Genomic DNA, 24,777 nt, shown 5'->3' on the forward strand with positions numbered 1-24,777 from the left:
TATCATTTTCCCCCAAATCAAAACTAATATTTCCACACACATCCAGGACCCCCCATTAAATTCCCCCAACCACCCTCCCTGTACATACCATGAAAATTTGGGTGCAAACATATAGACTAGCAATTATCTTTTCCCCCTAGGCACCATAAATTTCTTCCCAAAATTATCATCCAAGTGTATTGTAATTAACTAGCATAAATATAGATTTACATTAACATTCTTTAAATAGAACTCAAAGACCATACATTCCTTTCATAACTACTTTAACTTATATCAGAAATACATCCAATGCACATTTCCCTTAACTTTTCTAATAGATTTCTAACGATTATGGATATGGCTCAATAAATAAAAACACATTCAATAAAAATATATCTTGTCACCATTAAACAATAGGACAGTTAATTATTTTATTAAAGATTTTAAAACCTTAGAAGTTAAAAATAATTTCTTCTTGCAAAATTTAATGATCTTTCCCAAAAATAGTAATTCATTTATAGATAATGAGATCATTTCATAACCCTCTAAGTAAAACCAAACCCTCCCTTGAACCAGTTCATTAAATTCATACCCACTTCATTAAAATCTTCAGTAAATTAAAATTATAATGAACTCAAACTTAATTGTCCTCTTATCCCCTTAAATATTATATCATAAAGCTCAGTATCACTAGTCAAACATTTAATAATAATACTATAAGCTGCTATCTTTATTATAAGCAATAAATAATATTTTGAATAAAATATTTCAATAAATAATATACCTTTTAGAATCATTGTTATTTTTCCCCTTTCTTAAAAATGGAAGGCGAGAGGTACGTCCTGTAGGCAGTCAGCCGGTGCAGATGACTCTCCTCCTCCCCAGTGTGTCGCGGTACATCTGAAATCTCAGGAGGCACACATATGTGCTGCAGAACACAGTTTGCGATACACTAGTTTATAATCACTAATGGAATCACAAATCCTTCTATGGCACAAAAATTGCGAAAATGGAAGACTTGTTTTCAAATGAGGGGGATGCATATTACTATAGTGTAGTAGCATATTGCGATCGGTAAATTTAGTATAAACAGATGTACACAATCTTCCCTCAACAATCGATACATTCACAGTCTACAAATTCTTCTGTTCTGTGTTCACGGAAGAAAAGTCTGGAGGAGGACCTCAGTTGGCTATCAAAGGTAAATATAGGAAAGGAGTAGATATTGCACCTTTCACAGAAGAAAGCCATCCTAGGATATCGAGGGAGCTCAGAGAAATTCTTGTGTGACTTCTTACAGATTTGTTTAATGAATCCTTGATGATGGGAGAGGTTTTCTAGGATTGGAGAAGAGCAAATGTGGTCCTTCTTCACAAACGTGAAAACAGAGAAGTCAAAAACTACAGGTCGGTAAGCCTCACTTGTGGTTGGAAAATATTGGAAGCTCTGCAGAAGGAAAGAATAGTTAACTACCTGGAATCAAATGGAATACAAGAGCTGAGTCAACATGGTTTTTCACCAAGGGGAAATCATGCCAAACAAATTTGATTATTTGTTTGACTGGGTGACAAGAGAACTGTATAGAGGACAAGCGCTAGATACTCAAGGCACCGCACTGGCCTAGTACAGACAACAATGTCTTGAGTGCTGGAACAGTAAAGAGAATACATTGGTGATGGTGGGGGTGGGAAGGGGAGTTTATGCAATGTGTCTGTGTCATATGGCTGCCAGGAGGGAGAACAACTTTTCCTCAAGAGCAAACTCTTGGCAGGCCTCTGTGCTCTGCATCAAAAGCAAATGTTCTTCAGGCAAAGAAGGCTGCCACCACATGATGCTGCCAGGCAAAAAGTTGTGAGGAACTTGGCAAGGTATGATGATCTCAATGTCCTCATGTTTTCTCCCTTATCATGCACTCACCTACTACCCCAAAGTAATCACCAAAGGCCCCACAATGCTCAACTGGCATAATACTATTCACAAGCATTTGATTTCATTCCAGTAGTACAGGGACAGGACATGCCCTCCCAACTTATACAGTAACCCAGACACTGTGTGAATTGCATACACAGGGAGCCTACACACATAGATCACTTACAGATCTGTCCTATGCCAGAGGCCTTCTAGTCTGTTCCAACACAGCTGAACATCAAGCCTGTAGAACCCTCCTCTCCCCTACTTCACACACACCAATACTCCACAAAACACCACCACCCAGGGCTGTCCTCACATGACACATGCAGATGTACATGTAAAACTAAACTAAACTAGACTAAACCTTAAGTTTGTATACCGCATCATCTCCATAAAGATAGAGCTTGGCACGGTTTACAGGTAAATTCAATAAATGAGGGAAGGACATAATAAGAAATTAGAGGTTATGAAGAGGATAGCTAGCTTTACATTTTAAATAGATAGCTTTACGTTTTGGAGAAAAGCCAGGTTTTCAGATGCTTTTGGAATAATTGGAATGAGCCTAGGTTCAGCAGTGGGGCAGTGAGGTTATTCCAAATCTCAGTGAATTTGAAGAAAAGGGATTTCCCTAATTTACCTGCATACATGACACCTTTTAACGAGGGGAAAGATACACAAAGATGTAAAGGCACACAAACTGCAGTTAGATCAATAATTGTATAAAAAACCACATTCACTCACATGGAACGCGCTACCAGAAAATGTGATAAACAGGAGCACGTTACAGGGGTTCAAAGAAGCTTTGGATAGGTACTTGGAAGACAAAGGGATTGAGGGGTACAGATAAGAGTAGAGGTATATTATAGGGATGGGATTAGAGGTAAATTAATCAGGGATCAATGTTTAGGCACTAGGCCTGATGGGCCGCCGCGGGAGCGGACCGCTGGGCAGGATGGACCTCTGGTCTGACTCAGCGGGGGCAACTTCTTATGTTCTTAAAATACAAAGACATGAAGAAGGTGCAAAAAAAAAATATAAGGATGTTGGTTGCCAGGGAAGGTAAAATTATTGGTATGCAGCAGGGGGGGGGGGAAGGGGAGAAATCAACACTGTTTATATTTGAGTCAACCTTTTTTCTCCTGTATATCCCAGAGGAAAGAAGGGATAGAGAAGATATGATACAGATGTTTAAATACTTGAATGGTATTAATCTACAAACAATAGCTGGTTAGTGACTAGCTGCTAAGTAAGATATTCAGCAGGAGATAACTGGTTATCTCCAGTTGAATATCAGCGGTTAAGTGCTGAAAAGCACAGTTACTTACCGTAACAGGTGTTATCCAGGGACAGCAGGCATATATTCTCACATGTGGGTGACGTCATCTACGGAGCCCCAGCGCGGACAGCTTTTCAAGCAAACTTGATTGAAGTTTCAAGTTTGCTACACTGCACCACGCATGTGCATGCCTTCTTGCCCACTAGAGGGCGCATCCCCACCTCGTGGTCCTCAGTTCCATAACCAGCAAAGAAGCCATCCCCGGGGAGGAGGGCGGGTTGTGAGAATATATGCCTGCTGTCCCTGGATAACACCTGTTACGGTAAGTAACTGTGCTTTATCCCAGGACAAGCAGGCATGATATTCTCACATGTGGGTGACCTCCAAGCCAACCAAAAAAGGGCAGGTGGGAGGATGGCAAGTTAGGAAAACAGGTTACGTAACACCGACTGGCCAAACAGGCCGTCGCTTCTGGACAAAGTGTCCAGACAGTAGTGGGAGGTGAACGTATGAACCGAAGACCAAGTGGCAGCTTTACATATGTCCTCCACAGGAGTAGACCGGAGGAAAGCAACAGAAGCTGCCATAGCCCTGACCTTATGCCCCATGACTCGACCATGGAGCGTGAGACCAGCCTGAGCGTAGCAAAAAGAAATACAAGCAGCCAACCAGTTGGACAAGGTGCGCTTGGAAACAGGATGTCCTAACCGATTAGGATCAAAGGACAAAAACAATTGAGGAACCTTCCGATGAGACTTGGTAAGTTGGAGATAAAAGGCCAACGCCCTCTTACAGTCAAGCGTGTGAAGCGCCGCCTCACCAGGATGAGAGTGGGGCTTCGGGAAGAACACCGGAAGTACAATGGACTGATTGAGGTGGAAATCAGACACAACCTTAGGCAAAAATTTCGAATGGGTGCGAAGAACCACCTTGTCATGATGAAACACAGTAAAAGGTGGATCCGCAACCAAAGCCTGCAGCTCACTAATCCGACGAGCGGACGTAAGCGCAAGCAAAAAGACCACCTTCCAAGAGAGAAATTTAAGATGAGATTTGTCGATAGGCTCAAAAGGAGGCTTCATCAGTTGAGCCAAAACCACATTAAGATCCCAAACTACAGGAGCAAGTTTCAGAGGAGGATGAACATTCACGAGACCCCTCATGAAACGAGTTACCAGAGGATGAAGAGAAAGAGACCGACCCTCGAGATGCCGATGGAATGCCGCAATGGCACTGAGATGCACCTGAATGGAAGTCGTCTTCAGTCCAGACTTAGACAGATGCAACAAATATTCCAGCACCGAAGACACTGGAACTGAACTCGGGTCCAGATGGTTCGAGGAACACCAGGATGAAAATCTGGTCCACTTCTGGGAATAACAAAGCCTAGTCGAGACCTTGTGCGAGGCTTCCAAAATCTCCCTCACCGACTGAGAAACAGGAATCGAAGTCAAGGGGAAAGGAACCAAGCGGTCAGATGTAAAGACTGAAGATTGGGATGTAACAGCGAACCCCGACTCTGAGACAGCAGAGAGGGAAAAACAGGCGGAAGCAGAGGTTCCCTGACACTGAGTTGAAGGAGCAGGGAGAACCAGTGCTGTCTGGGCCAACGAGGCGCAATGAGGATCATAGTGGCTCTGGTCGATTTGAGATGTACCAACGTTCTCAAGATTAGCGGAAAAGGAGGGAACGCATAAAGGAACCTCCCTCCCCAGTCGAGAAGAAAGGCGTCGGCCTCGAGACGATCCGGGGAGTACATCCGAGAACAATAGAGGGGCAGTTTGAGAGTCTCCGGGGAGGCAAACAGGTCCACCTGAGGAGTCCCCCAGCGGTCGAAGACCTCGCGCAGAACCCGGGAGTTCAGCGACCACTCGTGCGGCTGGAGAAGACGACTGAGTCTGTCTGCCAGACAGTTCCTCTCTCCCTGAATGTAAACCGCACGTAGGAAGAGACCGCCCATTCCCAAAGGCGCAGGGCTTCCCGGCACAGGGACCAAGAGCCCGTTCCGCCCTGTTTGTTCACATAATACATTGCCACCTGGTTGTCCGTCCGCACGAGGACTACCTGATCGTGTAGCAAGTGGCAGAACGTTCGGGCCGCCAGAAAAATGGCCCGAAGCTCCAACACATTGATGTGACAAAGACGGTCCTCTTCCGACCATAGACCCTGTCCGCAGGCCGTCGAGATGAGCCCCCCACGCGTACTCCGAAGAGTCCGTGGTCAGGACCTTGCGATGCGGAGGAACGAGAAAGAGCAAACCCACGGAAAGATTGGAAGAGTCGGTCCACCAACGGAGCGAGCGTCTCAAAGAAGGAGTCACCGTTATCGGACAAGAGACTGGGTCGCGATCCTGACGTCACTGCGAGGCCAAGGTCCACTGAGGAAGCCTCAGATGCAAGCGGGCAAACGGAGTAACGTGGACCGTCGACGCCATGTGTCCCAGAAGAACCATCATGCGCTGAGCCGACACCACGGGCATCAGCGAAACCTGACGACTCAATCGAAGCAGGGCCTCCAACCGAGGGGGGGGGGAGGAACGAACGAAGACGAACCGTGTCCAGCACGGCTCCGATAAACTGGAGGGATTGAGTCAGGAACAATTGAGATTTGGGAAAGTTCACTTCGAACCCCAGACGTTGAAGGAAGATAATAGTCTGTTGGGTCGCTGAGATAACCCCCTCCCTGGTCAACGCCTTGATCAGCCAATCGTCCAGGTAGGGAAAGACCTGTAGCCCCCGAGATCTCAGGGCTGCATCGACCACCACCATACACTTCGTGAAGACTCGAGGGGACGAAGCCAGTCCGAAGGGGCGGACCCGATATTGAAGGTGCAACTCCCCCACCTGAAACCGTAAGAATTTGCGGAAGGCGGGATGCACCGGAACATGAGTATACGCTTCCTTTAAGTCTAGGGAGCACATCCAATCCCCTTTCTCCAAAAGAGGATACAACACCGGAAGCGACAACATACGGAACTTCTCCCGGACCAGGAACTTGTTGAGCTTCCGGAGGTCCAAAATGGGGCGTAAGTCCCCGGTCTTCTTTGGGACCAGAAAGTAACGGGAGTAAAACCCCCGCCCTCGTTGGTCGGGGGGGAACAGGTTCCACCGCCCGAAGGCTCAACAAGGCCCTCGCTTCCGCGAGAAGAAGAGGAAGTTGGGCCTGACCGAATGGGTAAGCCCCCGGCGGATGTTCCGGCGGCGTGGCTGAGAAATTGAGCGAGTAGCCCTCGGAGATAATCCGAAGCACCCAAGCATCTGATGTGATCCCGGTCCAGGCCGCATAAAAGGCTCGGAGCCGACCCCCGATAGGAAGGGGGTTCGGCGAGAGTGCGGAGGGGGCCCGCCCCCATCCGCCCATCATAGAAACATGACGGCAGAAAAGGGCCACAGCCCATCAAGTCTGCCCACCCCACTTACCCACCCCATTAGGTCTGAATGCTGATGACCTAGTTTCTTAACTCTCGTAGGGATCCCACGTGGATGTCCCATTTATTCTTAAAGTCGAGCACATTGGTGGCCTTGACCACCTGCACTGGAAGTCTGTTCCAGTGATCTACCACCCTTTCTGTGAAAAAATACTTCCTGGTGTCGCCATTAAATTTCCCTCCTCTGAGTTTGAGCGGATGCCCCCTTGTGACCGAGGGTCCCTTGGGAAAAAATGCGCCTGCGCCTGAGGTTTTTGTTGGCCTCCCCTACCTTGTTGCGGCGGGCGGCGGGGCGGAGGTCTCGAGAAGGCCGGCGTGGACTTCTGGGGGTATCTCCTCAGGGGAGGCCGTAATGGCTTCTGCGGCGGGGCCCGAGGTTTAGGACGGACCAAGGAGGCAAGGGAGCGCTCCTGTTCCGACAGACGTTTGGTCGCCGCCTCCAGGGACTCATCAAATAATTCAGAGCCAACACAGGGTAGATTGGCTAGACGTTCCTGCAAGTTCGGGTCCATGTCCAGGGTACGTATCCAAGCCAGCCGGCGCATCGCCACGGCAAAGGCGGATACCTTGGAGGCCAGTTCAAATGCGTCGTAGACAGCGTGAAACAGGTATAGACGCAGCTGAGATAAGTTGGACATGAACGTGGCAAAACCCTCCTTGTGGGAATCCGGCATGACCCCTTGATAACGGGGCAAGTCTTTGACCATGCTTCGAAGATAAGAGGAGAATGTAAAGGCATAATTAAGGACCCTGGTAGCCATCAATGAGTTGGAATAGAGGCGACGACCAAACTTGTCCAGGGTCCGCCCCTCCCGTCCGGGCGGGACCGCCGCCGAAACCTTAGCGGGCTGCGACTTTTTCAGCGCAGACTCCACCAGCAACAACTGGTGAGACAGTTGTGCCTTATCGAAGCCCTTCCATGGTATGGTCCGGTACTTGGACTCCATCTTAGAAGGCACCGCTGTGACTGTAAGAGGGGAGTCTAAATTTCTCAGGAAGGTCTGGTGGAGGACCTTATTGAGAGGCAGACGAGGAGTTTCTCTCGGGGAGTGGGCAGGTCTTGTTCCTCCAAAAACTCCTTCGTATACTGAGACCCAGCAAGCAAGTCCAGGTCCAAGGCCCGCGCCATATCCTGCACAAATTTTGAGATGGAAGAGGGCCTAGCTGGCGGGGAAGGAGTACGTGAGGTCCGAGCCGCCAAGAAAGAGGGGGAGGCCTCGCGGGAATACCGAGGCTCCCTACCAGACCCCGATCCCCAGGAGGCCGTGCCGAGGGACCTCGAAGGGGTCGGGGACCGCCTATGCCCCGAGGAGCCCTTGGGGGAAGTCCCCGGGGTATGAGGAACTGAGGTCCGTCCCCTCCGTCTCGGCGAGGAGTCTCTCGAACCCCTTCCCCCGGGGGTGCGGAAGAGCCTCGGATTGTCGAGGCGGAGCTCCGAGACACGTAATGTCTCACCCCACGGTCGGCGAGGAGCGACCGCGACTCCGAGGGGAAGCGCGAGAACGCTTAGGTTTCCTCGGCCGACGCCTCGTTCGAGGCCGACCCGAGGGCGAGGAGCCCCGGGAGGACCTCGAGGAAGAGGACGTGGAAGAGATCCTCCGAACCCGACGCACCTTGTCCCGAGGCCTGACACTCCTCTCAGGCTGGTCAACCGAGGGCAAGGTCGAGGGCAAGGTCGGGGTCGAGGATGGCCGACCCCCGGGGGCCGAAGCCGAAGGCACCGAGACCAAGGCCGCCGACGCCGGGGCAGTCGAGGCCGGAGCAGTCGAGGCCGAAGCCTGCTGCAGGTGCATGAGGGCCCCGGACAGCTCCGAGGCAATCAGCGCTCGGAGCAAGTCCTGGAAGACCAGAACCCCCATCATGACAGGCAGCTCCGGGGCCGAGGAGTGCTCCCTGGAGGGCGACCTCGGTCTCGAGTATTCCCTCGGGGCACTAGGCTTTGCAACTCGGGGCGGGGCAGAGGACGACCCACCCGCAGTCGAGGAGCCCGAGGATAGCTTCTTCGCTGACCCTGGAGTCGAGGATGGAAGAGAGGACTTACCCGAAGCAGGCTTGGTCGAGGCAGCAGGCTTGGAGGAAGTCGAGGGTCGAGGCGAGGTCAGGGGACCGGAGGCCGAGGCTGAAGCCGAGGCCGACGTCGAGGCCTTCCCCGCCGCGGGGTCCGCAGAGAAGAGCTCCGCCATCCGGGCACGGCGTTGGCGGAGAGCTCTAGACTAAAAAGTTGAGCACCTATCACAGGACTCGGTAGGATGCTCAGGACCCAAACAAACCAAGCACCACCGGTGAGGATCGGTAATTGACAGCAACCGATTGCACCGGGTGCACTTTTTAAAGCCCGTCAAGGGACGGGACATGGACACAAAACCCGTCCGGGAACGAACGAGGTCCCGCGGCCGCGGCTACCGGGAGCCCCCGGAGCCGAACCAAAAATTTTTTTTTTTTTTTGACGAAAACTAAAAGAAAAGAAAGAAAGAAAAGCAAACTAAGCACAGCGACCGTGAAATAACACACAGCCGCGGTGTCAGAAGGCTAAATTCAAAGAGCACAATTTCCACAGGGCTTCTGGCTCCGCGGAAAAAACTGAACTGAGGACCACGAGGTGGGGATGCGCCCTCTAGTGGGCAAGAAGGCATGCACATGCGTGGTGCAGTGTAGCAAACTTGAAACTTCAATCAAGTTTGCTTGAAAAGCTGTCCGCGCTGGGGCTCCGTAGATGACGTCACCCACATGTGAGAATATCATGCCTGCTTGTCCTGGGATAATGTTATTTAACCAGACTGGAGTTGTTCCTGGCCAGTTATGTAGTTTCGAACATCAGCCAGAGAGAGTTCATTATGAAATTGGATATTTTGTGATATTCTGGCCATAAGCCATCTGGCCCAGGTGCTTTTCTAGGTAATACTCTGGAATTATATTCCAACTTATATAAGAGAAGAAAACCAATTAAACCATTTCAAATCAAAAATAAAAACTTTCTTATTCACTGATGCTTTTGAAATCTGAAACCTCTTCCAGAGATAGAGAACAGGTAAAAATAGAGAACATAATATGAGGTTGCGGGAAGGTAGACTTAGGAGTAACGTCCACTTTTTCACAAAGATGGTGATGGATGTCTGGAATGCCCTTCAGGTGGAGGTGGTTAAGACAAAAACCGTGATGGAGTTCAAAAATGCATGGGATAGACACAAAGGATCCCTAAATAGAAAGACGGTATAACTGAAAACAAAACTTAACAGATCAACAGTTACAACTTTGTTTATGATGCCCTAGAGTGGTTTTTAAATGCTGGATGGACTTCTACAGTCTATGGCCCATATATGGCAAGACAGATAAGGAAGGGCCGGAATAGGTTTTGACAGCACCTCTGTAGCTGGGAAATAGGACCAGATGGCTTATTTACAGTCTGAGTCCTGAAAATGGCAAAAATAGATCAAGAGCATGGCAAGAATGGATCAGGAGCAAGTGTGCATATTTTATACCACATTCATATCATCTGAGTACAGATCTTGTATACCTTGGGGGGAGGGGAAGACAGCTTATATTGAAACTTAGCAAGTAAAATGTAATAGTAATAGTAAAATGTAATATTAGATTTTTGGTTCAACATTGCCTTGATAATGAATGTGACTGTTGTGAAGACTAGAGGCTCCTTTTACTAAGCTGCGATAGTGGTTTTAGCGCGTGCAGAATTGCTGCGCGCGCTATACCTGCGTTACGTGGCTAGAACTAACATCAGCTCAATGCTGGGTGGCAATTTAGCGCACGCTAAAATCACTATCGCAGCTTAGTAAAAGGAGCCCTAGATGTCATAATGAGCAATTGCTTTCCAATACTAGATCTATTGCTGTTCCTCTTAAAGTGAAATATCACTTCCCCTTGATAATTTCAGCACTTCAATAACAAGACATTGATCTGTTTTCAGATGGCTGTTCTGTTTCCAATGTTGTATTAAAGGAGCTTCTTCTCTCCCCAGTTATATATTACTAAGATGTTCCACTATTCTCTACTTAAGTTTTCTCTTAGTCTATGTTAAAACACATGAGTATTTGTTCAAATAAACTTGAAATATACGAGTATCACGATCACTACACTGATCCAAATATTGTTGAAGTGCTATTTAAGGATGAGTAATGTATTCAGACTTTAATGCAATAATGTTATAATGGACACTGATAAGTAGTAGTTAAATCTCTCAAATTCTGACCACATTAGAATGCAAATTTACAGATTTCTTTAAACACCATGGGGTTCATAATCAAAAGTTTAAAATGTTCAAAAACCAGCCTAAATTTCCTAGAGGGAATATAGACGCCGACAGTTAGAAAAAGCACACCAGGCTCTGAGGGAACTGTGTTTTCTTTCATCTCTACATTTCAGGTGCCTATTGCGGCCTTAGGGAGATGCCTTGGGCCACCTAAGCTCACATAAGGCCACTTCCGGGGGATATCACACACAAGCCTTGGGCGAGCTTAGGTGACCTTACGCATTACCCTAGGCTCACAAAAATGCCTACAACATAGGCTGCCTGCCTCAGTGTGTTTTTTTTTAAATGTGTGTTCTGATTGGCTAGTTAGACAGCAGTAGGACACCTACCGCCTCCTATGATCAGGACGGCATTTATAGAATTTGCTCCAAACTGTCTAATTTCTGACACAAAGGCTTCAAATAAATATTAAACATAGCCGACAAGGACAATTCTTACGACATTCCTGTACTCATAAGAACTTAAGAACAACCTTACTGAGTCAGACCAATGGTCCATCAAGCTCAGTAGTCCATTCTCACGGTGGTCAATCCAGGTCACAAGTACCTGGCCAAAACCCAAGGCGTAGCAATATTACATGCTACCATTCCAGGACACGCAGTGGCTTCCCCCATGTCTTTCTCAATAACAGACTATGGACTTTTCCTCCAGGAACTTGTCCAAATCTTTCTTAAAACCAGCTAAGCTATCCGCTCTTACCACATCCTCTGGCATTCCAGAGCTTAACTATTCTCCGAGTGAAAAAAATTTCCTCCCATTGGTTTTAAAAGTATTTCCCTGTAACTTCATCGAGTGTCCCCTCATATTTGTAATTTTTGACGGAGTGAAAAATCGATCAACTTGTACCCATTCTACTCCACTCAGGATTTTGTAAACTTCAATCATATCTCCCCTCAGCTGTCTCTTTACCAAGCTGAAGAGCCCGTCCTCATACCTTCTTGGTCGCTCTTCTTTGAACCTTTTTGAGATAAGGAGACCAGAATTGAATGCAAGACTCCAGATAAGGTCGCAACATGGTGCGATACAGGGGCATGATAATATTCTTAGAGCCTGTTTTACAAAGCCGCGCTAGCAGCTGCCGTGCGGCAACAGCCCCGAAGTCCTTTAAATCTCGATGAGCTTTGGGGCCGTTACCACGCAGCAGCTGCTAGTGCGGCTTTGTAAAACAGGTCCTTAGTCTTGTTAACCATCCCTTTTTTAATAATTCCTACCGTGTTTCCCCGATGATAAGGCAGGGCCATCAAATAAGACAGCCCCTCCTTTTTAGAAAAAAATGTAAAATAAGGCACCCCCCCCGCAAATAAGCCACCCACCGATACCTGCGCTTACCCGAATCGGGTGGTACGGTGGGTGACTCCGTGTGGTCCCTCCGTCTACCTATTTGCCTCCATGGCTGCGTGCCGCGCATCGTCATGAAGTGAAGAGGAGGAAGTGACAGGACTGCAGCGCGCGCTCGTGACTCCGCGCCAGGAAACACAGGCAGCTTCCCTCATCCCTCCCTACAAAATTTTTTTTACATAGTTCCCCCCCCCGACGTCCGATTCACCCCCCGCAGGACCGCTCGCACACACCCGCACCCCCACCCCGAAGGACCGCCGACTCCCCGACTCGATCGGGGCAAGAGGGAGCTCAAGCCCTCTTGCCCCAGCCAACCTTGGCACTCCTGACACGATCGGGGCAAGAGGGAGCTCAAGCCCTCTTGCCCCAGCCAACCTTGGCACCCCAGACACGATCGGGGCAAGAGGGAGCTCAAGCCCTCTTGCCCCAGCCAACCTTGGCACCCCCGACACGATCGGGGCAAGAGGGAGCTCAAGCCCTCTTGCCCCGTCGATTCCCCAACTCCCCGACAATATCGGGCCAGGAGGGAGCCCAAGTCCTCCTGGCCCTGGTGACCCCCCCCACCCCGCTAGTTGTTCGGGCCAGGAGGGAGCCCAAACCCTCCTGGCCAAGGCGACCCCCTAACCCCACCCTGCACTACATTACGGGCAGGAGGGATCCCAGGCCCTCCTGCCCTCGACGCAAACCCCCCTCCCCCCAACGACCGCCCCCCCCCAAGAACCTCCGACCGCCGACCCGCGACCCCCCTGGCCGACCCCCACGACACCCCCAACCCCCTTCCCCGTACCTTTCTGTAGTTGGCCGGACAGACGGGAGCCAAACCCGCCTGTCCGGCAGGCAGCCAACGATGGAATGAGGCCGGATTGGCCCATCCGTCCCAAAGCTCCGCCTACTGGTGGGGCCTAAGGCGCCTGGGCCAATCAGAATAGGCCCGGGAGCCTTAGGTCCCTCCTGGGGGCGGGGCCTGAGGCACATGGGCCCAACCCGACCATGTGCCTCAGGCCCTGCCCCCAGGAGGGACCTAAGGCTCCCGGGCCTATTCTGATTGGCCCAGGCGCCTTAGGCCCCACCAGTAGGCGGAGCTTTGGGACGGATGGGCCAATCCGGCCTCATTCCGTCGTTGGCTGCCTGCCAGACAGGCGGGTTTGGCTCCCGTCTGTCCGGCCAACTACAGAAAGGTACGGGGAAGGGGGGTGGAGGTGTCGTGGGGGTCGGCCAGGGGGGTCGGGTCGGCTGGGGGGGCGGTCGGAGGTTCTTGGGGGGGGCGGTCGTTGGGGGGAGGGGGGTTTGCATCGAGGGCAGGAGGGCCTGGGATCCCTCCTGCCCGTAATGTAGTGCGGGGTGGGGTTAGGGGGTTGCCGTGGCCAGGAGGATTTAGGCTCCCTCCTGGCCCGAACAACTAGGGGGGGGGGGGGGTCGCCAGGGCCAGGAGGACTTGGGTTCCCTCCTGGCTCGATATTGTCGGGGGGTTGGGGAGTCGGCGGGGCAAGAGGGCTTGGGCTCCCTTTTGCCCCGATCGTGTCGGGGAGTCGGCGGGGCAAGAGGGGAAGCAGCAGGACACCGGTAGGAGCTTCTACATGATGGGGGGGGGGGGTCGGGAGGCTGTGGGGGTGCGAGTGGTCCTTCAGGGTGGGGGTGCGTGTGAGCGGTCCTTCGGGGTGGGGGTGCGAGCGGTCCTGCGGGGGGGGATGAATCGGATGTCGGGGGGGGCATCAGGCTTTCAGGGTGGGGACAGGACTTCAAGGGGGAGAGGAGAGTCGGGGCGGGCGAAAGAAGAGTCGGGGTGGCCAGAGGAGAGTCGGGGCGGGCGACTGGAGAGTCGGAGACATTGTCTGGTTATGCTGGTTTGTAATGACAACTACCGTTATTACCATTATACTGTACCATATACAGGTAATAAAATTCTGTTTTTTTTTCAACAATAACTGTGTACTGTAGTGTTCTTCATGGGTAAATAAGGCATCCCCCTGAAAATAAGCCCTAGAGCATATTTTGGACTTCCAAAAAAAATAAGACAGTGTCTTACCATCGGGGAAACAGGGTAGCATCCTGTTTGCTTTTTTGGTCGCCACTGCACATTGGGCGGAAGGTTTCATCGTACTGTCTATGATGATACCCAGACCCTTTTCTTGGGCGCTAACCCCCAAGGTGGACCCTAGCATACGGTAACTGTGATTCAGGTAATTCTTCCCAAAGTGCATTACTTTGCATTTGTCCACATTAAATTTCATCTGCCATTTGGACGCCCAGTCTTCCAGTTTCCTAAGGCCGGCCTGCAATTTTTCACAATCTGAATGCGTTTTAACAACTTTGAACAGTTTAATGTCATCTGCAAATTTAATCACCTCACTTGTCGTTCCAATTTCCAGATCATTTATAAATAAGTTAAATAGCTCCGGTCCCAGTACAGACCCCTGCAGCACTCCACTGTTTACTCTCCTCCATTGAGAAAAATGACCTTTTAACCCTATCCTGTTTTCTATCCAATAACCAATTCTTAATCCACAACTGAACTTTGCCACCTATCCCATGACACTTTAATTTTCTCAGAAGCCTCTTGTGAGGAACTTTTATCAAAAGCTTTCTGAAAATCTAGATACACTATATCAACCGGCTCACCTTTATCCACATGTTTATTCACACCTTCAAAGAAGTCAAGCAAATTTGTGAGGCAAGATCTCCCTCGACTGAACCCATGCTAACGCCGTCTCATTAAATCATGTTTGTCTACATGTTCCACAATTTTATTTTTTATAATTGTTTCTACCATTTTCCCCTAGAACCCTATCAATTTTCTAAGGACCAAAATCTGATCCCTAACTTGAACTGTGTGTCCTTCAAAAACATGTAAACCAAGTAAAGACATTATCCAAAATACATGCCTGTAACCTACTCAGTAAAATAGAAATTGGAAAAACAATTAAGGTGATTAAATTTGAAGACGATACTAAGCTATTCAAAGTGGTTAAAATGAATGCATGCAGACTGTGAATAATAGCAGAAGACCTTATAAGGGACATTGGAAGATTGAGTATTCAAATGGCAGATGAAATTTAATGTGGACAAATGCAAGGTGATCTACATTGAGAAAAATAGTCTGAATCATAGCTACCAGATGCTAGGGTCCACTTTAGGGATCAGCACCTAAGAAAAAGATTTAGGTGTCATTGTAGACAATATGCTGAAACCTTCCCCCCAATGTGTGGTGGCAGCCAAAAAAGCAAACAGGATGATAGAAATTATTAGAAAATGGATGGTAAATAAGACTAGCAGCAGCACAGAGAGGAGGAGTGAGAGGAGACAAGCCAGGGGAGCTGGAGAGAGGAGACAGGGGTCGGAGACCAGCTACAACAGCGGAGAGGAGCGGGTAGCGGCGAGAGGAGGCTCCGCCCACCCCCACTTCGTCAGCGTAGCGTCATCGCCCAGACTCCCCCTTAAAGGGAGGGGAGCCAACGGCGCACAGCCGTTCGGCGCGTGGCGAAGGCGAGCGGAAAAGGCGCTCGCCTTAGCGAGAGCGCCTTAAGAAGGGCAGGCCGGGTTACTACATCCAAGGACTCCAAGAAAGGAAGACAGCAAGGTAAGGAAGTATACACATACACGCACACACACAAGCAAAAAGGCAAAAGGGAAGCAAACACAGAAAAGAAGGAAGGAGTAGGCCCAGGAAGGACCACACATCAAAGGAACGACAGGCAAGGAAGGTACTGAAGAACAGAAGCAAGGGCAGAAGACAGGGTAGAAGCAGGCCAAGAAGGTAGCGCACACTCATACACAGAGACAGCAGTAACAAGCTCAGCAGGACAAGAAAAGGTGGACTCAAGAGAGAACACGAGCTAAAGGAGAAGGCAGCCACAGAGGGCAAGCAAGAGGCGAATAGCACAAGTGCATAAGTAAAAGGAAGCGGAAGACGAAGAAGGTAAGAAAGAGCCAGGCACAGGAGTGATCACACTAGCAAAGAGCAACAGGACTCCTAGAGAGCAGACAAATATGGAAGCGGAAGGAACCCGAAGGATGAGCTTCCCAGTGTACTGCACGGACTGCCACATGTACGACTATCTCCCCTCCGGGCGGCAGTCATATGTGTGCGGACGATGTCAGGAACTGGAGAGCTTGAAGAACGAAGTCAGTCGTCTAAAGCTCAGGATCCAGGAGCTGGAGGGACTCTACATCTCAGAAGCCCCCTTCCAGACAGCCGAAGACCCCATGAGAGAGAGGTGCATCGAGGAACAAGTCAGGGAGCTCGAGAAGTTCATCGAGGATGCCTACAGGAAAGTGGAAGAACAGGAGCACGGAAATGATGAAGACACACAGAGCAGAAGACAAGAAACTTCTGACACCAAGGTAGAGGATACCCACAGAGGAACCTTGCTGGAAGAAAAGAAGAACACCAAGGACACAGACCTGCGACCAAAATGGAGGCTGAAAGAAGGGAAATCTACAATCCTAGTGGGAGACTCAATCCTGAGGCACGTTGACAGTCACATAGCAGGAGGGAGAGAGGATCGGCTAGTGACCTGTCTCCCAGGAGCAAGAACGAAGGACATCGTTGACAAGATTGATAGAATCCTGGAAGGAGCAGAGACGGAAGAGACAGCAGTGATAGTCCACGTCGGGATGAACGATGTCACCAGGAAACACTACAGCAAGAATGCACTGACTGAACAGTTCAAGATCTTAGGAAGGAAACTGAAGATGAGGACCCAGAGGATAGCCTTCTCAGAGATCCTGCCAGTACTGAGGGCAGAAACGAAGAGGCAGATGGAGCTACAATCAATTAATGCATGGATGAGAAGATGGTGTGAGGAAGAGGGTTTTCTCTTCGTAAGGAACTGGACAACGTTCTGGGGAAAGAACAAGCTTTTCAAGAAGGATAGTCTACACCTGAGCAAGGCGGGAACTAGACAACTAGCAAATAACGTCAGAAGAGCGATAGAGCAAGCTTTAAACTAAGTAGAAGGGGAAAGCCGACAGTCGACCTGGTATCGACGGTTCGGGAAACAGTATCCAGTGAGGGTACTGAGGGGGAAGATTGCGGGGAAGACACAAGTGACTATGAACAAACAAGGGAGTCAGACGAAGCGAGAGGGGGACAGGACGAACATACTACAAGGGGAAGTCAAAATGGGACTGGATAATGAGAAGGAACAAGAGGAGGACAATAGGAACACGACACAAGGGGAAGGCAATAGGAATCTACCACAAAGAGAAGACAAAAGAGACAATACTCAGGAGTTGGCAGGTCAGGAAGGGGACAGAATGAAGAATGGAATGCAAGGGAAAATAGCGAGGAAGGGAAAATGCCAGGACTTGAACTGCATGTATACTAATGCAAGGAGTGTAGGGGTGTTTCCGTATTTGCACCTGAAGATTAGGCCTCTCTGACCTCATCAAAGCCTGAACCATTCTGCAAGAAATCTTTCTGAACCATTCTGCAAGAAATCTTTCCAGCATGAATTGCAAAAAGAAAGGAGACACATCTTTACTGTTTCTGCCTGATGCATTATGGGTATGTACCAGAATGTTATTCTACTCAAGGACATCCATCTGTGCCTTCATAATGGGACTGTGTGATTCTTGGGGGAAGTTATCCTGTTCTTATCTGTCTAACGGCCCTGGGTCTACCATATGATACTTTACACAGAAAGGCTATTCATCCAAGTTCTGTTTCTGGATTGGTCCGAGAAAGTCATCTGATGAGATCCAAGTGAGAAGGTGCTAATTAATTAATTAGTCTGTGTTGAGATGCGAGGAAGCTCACATCTTCCCACAGGTGTTCTGCACGCGACCTTTTCTTTTAATAATTAGATCTGTACAGTTATCTCGTGTGACTCTCTGCCTAAGAGAGAGAGTGATTCGGACTCTAATACAGCTTTGAATTCAGCACTAAAAGGAAACGTGTCTGCTGATGAATTATAGCCTTACCCAGGACTGACTAACACGTGTGCCTGTTACAAGGAATTTCTTGCATCTCCTGAAGCCAACAAGAAAGTTTTCCATTTCACCTAATTTGTGCCGGAGGCCTGATCAAGGGTGAGCATACGGAATTTACTGTCTTATCAGCTTGGGGTTAGATAAGGATCCAATTGTGATATGGGACAAGGTTTGTAAAGTTACCTTGGTGATACGGTAATCATTTGCTAATCAGGGATTATTATTATTATAAGGAATTGTGTAGTGTGTGTGTAACAATTAGTTTTACTTAGTTTCTAACAAGTGTATTGTGATAATTATGTACTGAGTTTCATTTGTGTAATCAGATATTTTGTGAACAATATTTAGATATTGCAGCTGGCTTGTGAATTATATTTTTCTATTTTCATAATAAAAATATTTCTCATTAGCCTGGGTTTTGTGTCGTATAAATAGACCAAGAAATTTGAACCTGGATCAGCGTTTATGGTTTTCCCTAGACAACATTATCATAAGAACATAGGAAATGCCTCTGCTGGGTCAGACCCGAGGTCCATCGTGCCCAGCAGTCCGCTCACGCGGTGGCCCAGCAGGTCCAGGACCTGTGCAGTAATCTTCTATCTATACCCCTCTATCCTCTTTTCCAGTAGGAATTTGTCTAATCCTTTCTTGAAACCCAGTACCGTACTCTGCCCAATCACGTCCTCTGGAAGCGCATTCCAGGTGTCCACCTCCCCACAGCCCCGCCAACATAGTACACTCGCACCCCCCTGCCAACGTGCCACAGCCTGAGGAGTATAGTACCAACGAAAGAGGACCTTATAACCATTCTCAATCAGCAGAGCAGATATACCCGCCGAGGAAACTTCTGTCCAGATATTCCCCCAAGCGTTCCACGAAATAGGAGCTCCCCAATCACCCTCCCAAGCCCTCATGTAGGGATGTGGGGCCTCCCTGCAATTAAGACACCTATAGATAACAGCCAGAACTCCCTTCCGGAGCACTGGACCCAACAATAACTCAAAGGGGGTCTTGCCCCCCCTCAAATCCCCCAGGAGACCCGAAGTCTGAATATAGTGAATAACTTGGAGGTAAGGAAACAGATCCCGAACCCCCCAGCCAAACCTACCCCGGAGCTCTGCAAAGGGTCGAATACGGCCCAAAATCGGATCCCACAGTTGTCCCACACATACCAAGCCATTAGCTTCCCAAGCAGCAAACACTCCCCCATCCATGCCCGGTAAAAAATCTGGATTATGTCTCAACGGGGTATACCAGGAATGGCGCCTGCCCTGCAATAAGCCCCCTCTGGTCTGATTCCAAACCCTCAGAGAAGTTCCAATTGAAGGCACCTCACCCACTAGTCGCACCCTGCCCGGCAGCCATGGCCGATGCATCAAGGGCACTCCATCATTTAAACTTTGCTCTATCTCCACCCACGGTTTCGGTACTTGCGTCTGCCACTCTAAAAGGGCACGTAACTGAGCAGCCTGGTAGTATTTCACCACGTTGGGTACCCCCAGTCCCCCATCACTCCGCCCCAAATATAAGACCTTCCTGCTTACCCTGGGTCTTCTGCCCGCCCATATAAAATCAAAAAGGTGCCTTTGAACCCCCTCCAACGCCCTCCTGCTCACCCATAGCGGCAACACCTGAAATAAGAACAAGAGACGGGGTAAGATCATCATCTTCACAACAGCCACCCTGCCCAACCAAGAAAAGTACTGATCTTTCCAGCCAAGCAAATCCTGGCGAATACGCCGAAAGAGCGGAGGTAAATTAAGATCATAAAGTGCCACTCCCGGCGGTCCAAAATAAACCCCAAGGTAACGTAGAGAATGCTGAACCCACCGAAACGGAAATCGGTCTCTGAGATAAGACACTCGCTCTCCAGTCAAGTTAATATTGAGAAGCTCCGATTTACCAACGTTAACACGAAACCCCGACACCTGACCAAAGTCTTCCAACTCCCGCAATATTGCAGGCAGAGAACTCTCAGGCTCCTCCACCGTAAACAGAAGGTCATCCGCGAACAGGGTCAACTTATAATCCCCTCCCAGCACCGTAACCCCTTTGATATCCCGGTTCATCCGCACCCGCTGAGCCAAGGGTTCTACCGTCAAGGCAAAAAGAAGCGGGGAGAGAGGACATCCCTGTCATGTTCCCCGGGCTAATGAAAAAGTCTCCGAATACCCCCCATTAACCTTAACACAACTAAGAGGGCAAGTATAAAGGACCCGAATCCAATCTCGCATGCGCGGACCCAAACCCACAGAATCTAAGACCCGAAACAAAAAAGGCCAGGAGACCCTACCGAAAGCCTTCTCAGCGTCGACAGATAAAAACACCGTGTCCCGTACACCCCTCCTGGCCCAATCAAACAAGTTATAGACCCGACGAGTGTTATCGCCCACCTGTCTTCCCACTACAAACCCCGACTGATCAGGATGGATCAACCGGGGAATCCAACTCATCAGTCTATCCGCCAAAATTCGTGTGAAGATCTTAGTGTCAACCCCCAGCAGCGAAATCGGCTTATAGGAAGCACATTGAAGGGGGTCCTTCCCCTCCTTAGCCAGCACCGTAACCCCCGCCAAGCGCATGAAGTAGGGGAGAACACTATTCTCTTGCAGAGAATTAAGAAAGCGCAACAAAGGAGGCAGCAAAAGATCCTGAAAGCGTTTATAGTACTGAACAGTGAATCCATCTATCCCGGGCGATTTACCAAGTTTCATCGAGCGCAGCGCTCCACGAGCCTCAATCAGCGTGAGAGGACGCTCCAACCGCACCACATCTTCACCAGCAATCTTGGGCAGTGCTGCCGAAGTTAGATAGGCGTCCAGATCCTGCGAGGACCCGGGAGCCTCTGGAGTATAGAGATGGGAGTAAAACTCCACGAAATGAGCCCGAATAGCATCCTCTTTCTGCAATAGCTCCCCAGAGGCCGCCCTAATCGAGAGAATCTGATTACGCATCTGCCGCACCTTCAGACGATGGGCAACCAGCCAACTAGCTTTATTAGAAAACTCAAAATATCTCTGTTGGAGAAGCTGCAAATTAAGATGCAGGCGCTCCAAGTCTAAAGCCTGGAGGTCGCGGCGCGCCTGAAACAACCTCCCACGTAACTCAGTATCCCAAGGGTTGCGCTTGTGTAAGTGCTCTAACCGACCTATCAGAATCAGCAGTTCCGCCGCGTCTGCCCGCCGTTTGCGCTGCCTGGCAGAAGCCAGAGCAATCAATCTGCCTCGAAGGGTAGCCTTTAATCCCTCCCAAACCGCTTCCAACGATGCTCCACACTCCTCATTTACATCCATTTATATTCCTGCAGCCACCCCTCTATCTGCGCTCCCACCTCCGGGTCGTCAAGAAGGCTATCATTGAAACGCCAAAATTTCTGTCCCGACCCACCCCCTCCCCCAAGAACCTCACCCAAACAGGTGCATGGTCCGACCACGTGAGTGATTCAATCCCCGCGGACTCCACCCGACGAAGCAATCCCCGCTCTATGAATACATAATCGATTCTAGAATAAGAGGAGTGTATCCCCGAAAAATAAGTATAGTCCCTAACCGCGGGATGTAACCACCGCCAACCATCCACCAAATTAAGGGTAGTCAAAGCCTTACGCAACAGTTTACGATCCTTTCTAATACAGCTTTAATTTAATTCATTATAGTGTGTGTGTGGGGGGGGGGAACAACACCTACATCAACAGTCAAGTTAGCATAGGGTCATTAAATCCAGTGGCGTACCTAGTATCTATGACAGCCAGTGCTTATCATTTTTTAATAACCCCTTCCTCTATATAAAAATAGTTATTTTTAGTAATAATCCATGAGTTACACAACAAGGGTGCACCTAGGAAAAGGCAGCATCTTAAACACTGCAGTGAGCACTACAACACCAACACATACATTATAAAACTAAACAAGCCAGATCCTGCACAGTCAATTGATCCTGTAGTCAATGCTAACAGAAAGCCATGTCCTTTTCATATACACAGAACAGAGATGCACCCTCGCCCAATATGGAATAATCACAAACTAAAAATAGAAATATGTAGACAAAAGTTAAACTGAAACGCCAAGAAACTAGACTCTGCATACAATGCAACACCACAGAAACAGTGACACGTACCCTAATACTGTGCAAAATATAAAGACAGTAGATGTAAATTTGAAAAAACCTGTACATAACAATCACCACTTTACAAATTAACAAATATAAATAAAACAGGGAAGAGAGAAATAAGAAAATACCATTTTATTGGACTAATCCATTTTTCAATTAGTAGTAATTAGCTTTCAGAGGCCAAATCTTTCTTCAAGACAGTACAGTATACTGCTGTTATGGTATCCTGTCCTGACCTGAGGAAAGGGGTTTAGTCCCCAAAAAACTGCCTTATTTCCATTTCCTATAAACTTTAATCAATACAGTTACAATACTACTTGATTCTATGTAAAGAAACAACAAAATTTTTTTTCCACCTTTTGTCATTTCTGCTTTAATCATCTTCTCTTCACTCTCTTCTTTCTATTCAGCGTTTGTCCTCGCTCCCTTCCATGCAACATCTGTCCTCTCTCTTTGCCCCTTCCACCCAGCCTCTGCCCTCTCTCTCTCCCCCTTGCATCCACTGTCCACCCTCTCTGCCCTTTCCATCCAGTGTCCGCCCTCTCTCTATTCTATATGGCATCTTCCCTCTTTCTATGTCCCTTCAATAAACTGTATATCCTTTGCCTTTTCTCTCCTTTGTACTCTGTGCCCTTTCTCTCCATTTCAGCTTCACCCCCTCTCCATTTTTTTTGTTTCCACCACTTCCCCTATGCTCTGGCACCTCTATCCTCTTCTCTCCCCCATGCCCTGGCATCTCTCTCCTCTCCTTCCATCTCCCCCTTCCACTCTATAATCTGGCATTTCTTCTTCCTTTCTCTCCTTCCTTCCTTTCACCTGGTCTGGCATCTGTCTCCTCCCCCTCCCCCCATATGCCCTGACATCTCTCTCCCCTCCATGGTCTGGTAGCTCCTTTCCTTTCCCTCCCTCCTATGGTCTTGGCATCTCTTTCCTCTCCTCTCCCTTCTCTGGTCTTTCTCCCCAATTGGGGGCAGCAGCAGCAGCACTTCTCTTCCTCCCCCCCTCCCCAATTGGGTGCTGCTGCAGCATTTCTCTTCCCATCCCTCCCCTCATGCCTTGGAATCTCTCTCCTCTCCTATGTCTCCCTCTGCTTCCTTGCTCTGGCACCTTTCATTCCTTTCCCTCTGGTCTGGCATTTGTCTCCTTAGTTTCCCTTCCCTCCCCTCCCCCATGCCCTGGCATCTCTCTCCGCTCCCCCACCCCCTCCATTATCTTGTATCTCCACTCCTTCCTTTCTCTCCCTCCTTCCTTCCTTCCTTTCCCCTGGTCTGGCATCTGTTTCCTTCTCCCCCCCATAGTCTGGTATCTCCTTTCCTTTTCCTCCCTCCTATGGTCTTGGCATCTCTTTCCTCTCCTCTCCTTTCCCTGGTCTTCCTCCCCCCCATTGGGTGCAGCAGGAGCATTTCTCTCCCCCTTAATTGGGTGCAGCAGTAACAGCATTTCTCTCCCCCCATCAGTTCTCCCCCCCCCCGCCTCGGTCGGCAGATTCGCTACAGGCTAAGGCAGGAGATAGGTCAGCGACGGAGGTAAGCTTTCAACTTGGAGCTCTTCCTTGCTTCGGGACTTCCTCGCTGCCGGGTCCTGCCTTCATGGAAACAGAAAGTAGGCAGGACCCGGCAGCGAGGAAGGCCCGAAGCAAGCAAGAACACCAAGTTGTAAGCTTTCCTCCCTGCCCTATCTCCCGCCTTAGCCTGTAGCGAATCTATTTCTCGGACCTTCTTCATTTCTCTTAGGTATCTTCTCCCTCCGTTAGCCAGCAGCAGTTACTGAAGCACGCAGCTGCGAGCTTCCGCCTCTCCTCTTTCTGATTGGTTTCGCTTTGTGCAGGAGCGTCTTGTGCGATAAGCTGCAGAACAAAAGTAAACACGACGTCGGGGTTCTTCCTGTTTGTGCACTGGGTCATAATGAGCCTGCAGCCCCTGCCTCCAACTGCGACTGTAAAAATCGACCAGCAGTAGGAAAATTGTTTAAAAAAGTAAAGCTGAAAACCCTTTTTCTGGCGCTTAAAAAAAAAAGTCAGGCGATGGCTAATTTGCAGCCAAGATGACAGCCGGGCGCTCACCTAATCTAGCCGGGCGGGGTGCCCGGCTGAAAGGCGCTAGGGAGAACACTGTAACTGATTAGTATCTACCATAAATCTTCCTACAGTTGCCTAAAGAACAAAATGGGGGAACTAGAAGGAGAGACTAGACATCATAGGGATCACGGAAACATGGTGGAACGAGGAAAACAAATGGGACATAGTACTGCCAGGGTACAAACTCTACCGAAAAGACAGGACTTACCAGAAAGGAGGAGAAATAGCACTATACATAAGGGACACCATTCACTCAACCACTGTGGACACAGCAGTGACAAATGCCCAACTGGAGTCATTGTGGGTCAAAGTACCAGGAAGCAACGGATCCGAGATAAAGATGGGACTGTTCTACCGTCCACCTGGGCAAACTGAAGCTGAGGATACAGAAATGGTAGCCGAGCTGAGAAGGGAATGCAAAAACTCAAACACCATAGTTATGGGAGATTTCAACTATCCTGGGA

The 24,777-nt window shown here is 49.2% G+C and overlaps 1 protein-coding gene across 6 annotated transcripts in view; it reads right to left on the minus strand.

Annotated features, from left to right (window-relative positions):
* The window catches only part of CEP19 (centrosomal protein 19), an 88,173-nt gene that overhangs the window by 20,780 nt on the left and 42,616 nt on the right, over positions 1-24,777 (minus strand). For 2 of the 6 annotated variants that reach the window (XM_033959367.1, XM_033959366.1), the window contains exon 2: positions 764-1,425. The exons of the other annotated variants lie outside the window; for them this stretch is intronic. The gene's annotated coding sequence lies outside the window, so the exon portion shown is untranslated. The remainder of the gene's footprint in view (positions 1-763; positions 1,426-24,777) is intronic. 6 annotated transcript variants of the gene reach the window in all.

Source organism: Geotrypetes seraphini, chromosome 9 (assembly GCF_902459505.1).
Source record: "Geotrypetes seraphini chromosome 9, aGeoSer1.1, whole genome shotgun sequence".
In the NCBI taxonomy this organism is placed as follows: Eukaryota; Metazoa; Chordata; class Amphibia; order Gymnophiona; family Dermophiidae; genus Geotrypetes; species Geotrypetes seraphini.